The sequence below is a fragment of the Panulirus ornatus genome, chromosome 71 (genome assembly GCF_036320965.1).
Source record: "Panulirus ornatus isolate Po-2019 chromosome 71, ASM3632096v1, whole genome shotgun sequence".
Classification (NCBI taxonomy): domain Eukaryota; kingdom Metazoa; phylum Arthropoda; class Malacostraca; order Decapoda; family Palinuridae; genus Panulirus; species Panulirus ornatus.
The window spans coordinates 8,791,344-8,795,330 of record NC_092294.1 but is presented as its reverse complement, the minus strand read 5'-3'; positions in this window follow the sequence as shown (position 1 = coordinate 8,795,330).

Genomic DNA, 3,987 nt, shown 5'->3' with positions numbered 1-3,987 from the left:
ACACACAGTAAACCATGGGGATTGTAGAGAGTTATTGGATAAATACAAATTTCTTATAACATCCATGTTGTTCTCTGTCACATTTCAAGGTCTTTAATAGTTCTCTCTAAATACTAACTTCAAGTCACTTACCTCAGAATGCTTTTGACTCGCTCGTGGAAGGTGTCGTCTCCAATAACAGTAGGTAAAGTAAATCTTACACAGCTTACTCTATGCTAACCGTCTTGTGACTTGGGGTAGAGAGAGTGGTGATGATGGGCGTCTGTGGCCTCTGTCAGTTTGCCAGTTTTGTAAGACTGATTTCCACAAATGTCGTAAGGCTGTGTGTACTTGATCCACCCGTTTGAAATAGGAACGGAGGTAACATTAATGGTGAGGTATGAGGCGTTCTTTCTGAGACGTCTCGAAGACCATGCGAGACAGGATCTTAAAACTTCAGTGTTGTGAAACAAAGTTCAGCTTTTGATCCGACCACTTACATTCTACTGGTAATGGGAATAATATATATACCTATATCATTATGGCCGTGTCCAGTTTGACCTCTCAACAGGTATTCATTACGTCAGCTACTGTCATCTGTTCGTGGAACCGGATTTCATAGCCTTATGATGACAATGATGATGATAATGATAACGATAATGGGTATTGTAAGTGGAGTAGATAAAAAGAAAATTGGATCCTGAAGACATGGGAAGAAAACCAGGGGTCGTTGATCGGATATCATTATTTCTTTGGGTTAAACCGTTTTTTGTTGGTATGACAAAAAACATGAAAATAATTATATTCATAATAGCCTCTGTTCTCGTGCTCCACACCCAACTAGCCTCAGTATTCTCTAAGGCTATACACTCCACACACAGTAACACCTTACACCCACGGTGCAGCCACAAGCCTTTAAAGCCCTACAGTGATACACAAGTATACACCTATGTCAAACGAATTACGCCACAGTATCCCATATTGCGTTTCGACACTGAACCAAATGTTTCTCAAACAGCATATCACTCTCACAACCGTACATTGTGCTTCTATCCCCCCCCCCACACACACACACACACACACACACTGGCATTACGACCAATTATGTTGTCCAGTTGGGTCTGTAACCTCCTCACGTTCTGAGATGTAATTATTATTTACTTGCGTTCCGTCCGAGCCTCAGTGCGCTCACATGTGCTTGAATGTGCGAGTGTATATGTTTGTGTTGTATGTGCATGCTTTGTGTGTGTGTGTGTGTGTGTGTGTGTGTGTGTGTGTGTGTGTTCTCAAATGAAGTTTGTCGATAAATGGCTTTATATGTACTATTTTTTCATTCTATACTTGATCGTCCTTTCCCGCATCAGTAAGGTGTGTGTGTATATATATATATATATATATATATATATATATATATATATATATATATATATATATATATATATATTTTATATATATTACCCCTGGGGATAGGGGAGAAAGAATATATATATATATATATATATATATATATATATATATATATATATATATATATATATATATATATATATATATATATATAATATTATATCATATTATATTATATTATATTATATTTATTTTGCTTCGTCGCTGTCTCCTGCGTTAGCGAGGTAGCGCAAGGAAACAGACGAAAGAATGGCCCAACCCACCCACATACACATGTATATACATACACGTCCACACACGCAAATATACATACTATACATCTCAACGTATACATATATATATATACACACACAGACATATACACATGTACATAATTCATACTGTCTGCCTTTATTCATTCCCATCGCCACCTCGCCACACATGAAATAACAACCCCCTCCCTCCTCATGTATGCGAGGTAGCGCTAGGAAAAGACAACAAAGGCCCCATTCGTTCACACTCAGTCTCTAGCTGTCATGTAATAATGCACCGAAACCACAGCTCCCTTTCCACATCCAGGCTTCACACAACTTTCCATGGTATACCCCAGACGCTTCACATGCCCTGGTTCAATCCACTGACAGCACGTCGACCCCGGTATACCACCTCGTTCCAATTCACTCTATTCCTTGTACGCCTTTCACCCTCCTGCATGCTCAGGCCCCGGTCACTCAAAATCTTTTTCACTCCATCTTTCCACCTCCAATTTGGTCTGCCACTTCTCGTCGTTCCCTCCACCTCTGACACATATATCCTCTTTGTCAATCTTTTCTCACTCATTCTCTCCATGTGACCAAACCATTTCAAAACTTCCTCTTCTGCTCTCTCAACTACACTCCTTTTATTATCACATCTCTCTTACCCTATTATTACTTACTCGATCAAACCACCTCACACCACATATTGTCCTCAAACATCTCATTACCAGCACATCCACCCTCCTGCGCACAACTCTATCCATAGCCCACGCCTCGCAACCATACAACATTGTTGGAACCACTATTCCTTCAAACATACCCATTTTTGCTTTCCGAGATAATGTTCTCGACTTCCACACATTCTTCAAGGCTCCCAGAATTTTCGTTCCCACCCCCACCCTATGATTCACTTCCGCTTCCTTGGTTCCATCCGCTGCTAAATCCACTCCCAGATATCTAAAACACTTCACATCCTCCAGTTTTTCTCCATTCAAACTTACCTCCCAATTGACTTGACCCTCAATCCTACTGTACTTAATAACCTTGCTCTTATTCACATTTACTCTCAGCTTTCTTCTTTCACCCAATTTACCAAACTCAGTCACCAGCTTCTGCAGTTTCTCATATGAATCAGCCTCCAGCGCTGTATCATCAGCGAACAACAACTGACTCACTTCCTAAGCTCTCTCATCCACAACAGACTGCATACTTGCCCCTCTTTCGAAAACTCTTGCCTTCACCTCCCTAACAACCCCATCCATAAACAAATTAAACAACCATGGAGACATCACACACCCCTGCCGCAAACCTACATTCACTGAGAACCAATCACTTTCCTCTCTTCCTACACGTACACATGCCTTACATCCTCGATAGAAAGGGTTTTCTGAAATGGTTTGGACATATGGAAAGGATGAGTGAAGAGAGGTTGACAAAAAAGTTATACTGTCAACAGTGGAGGGGTCATAGAGAAGGGGGAGACCGAACTGGAGATGGAGGAGTAGAGTGGAAGACGGTTTGAGTGCCCGGGGCCTGAGCTTGCTGGAGGGTGCACGGGATAGAGTGAATTGGAGCAAGAGTTATATATAGGGGGCGACGTGCTGTCAGTGGACAGAAGCAGGGCATATGAAGCGGTCAAGGAAACAACAGAAAGGTCTGTAGGGCTTGTTGGTTTCGGCACATTATACGTGATAGTTATTCCTGACGCTTCCTCTATGCAGGAAACGGCGAATAAGTGTGTGTATATATACCTTACATACACACACGCAGAGGACATACGTGAAAGCTAAATGCAGAATAGAGAAGAAATGCAGAGTCGACTGTCTGTGGAAACAATGGAGCCGGTATTCCGGCGATCTTTAAAATTCGCCCACTTCCCAAGATCACATCATAACCGTCATCTGACCCTTGCATAAATACGCTAAAAACGCCCAGCCCCAGTATCTTCCCTGCATATCTTGCCAGTAAAACATTTTACCAACCGAACCAAGAGATCCATTTCTGAAAAATTTCGTGAAAATCCATCTAATTAACAATCCCGTGGGGCTATAAAATACCCGCGCCTCACAGATACAATGGAAATACAATCGAGATACAATACGCTGGCTGGCTGGCTGGCGGAGCACAACACGACGAGGGTCGGCCCAGCCGCCACAACAAATCTGTCGCCACAAATGGCCTATATTTATCTGGCCGCGTTATGCCTCAATGGAAAAACGGGCGTTTATACTGGGCCGTCGATCGTGGCCGCCTCATCATGGCGGGGATATGCATGCATTATGGGCACTGCTATACCAGCCTTATCGCCCGCACAAGGAACCAGCCAAGACCCTCCCGCCGAAGCTCTTGTTATTGCTAGGCACTA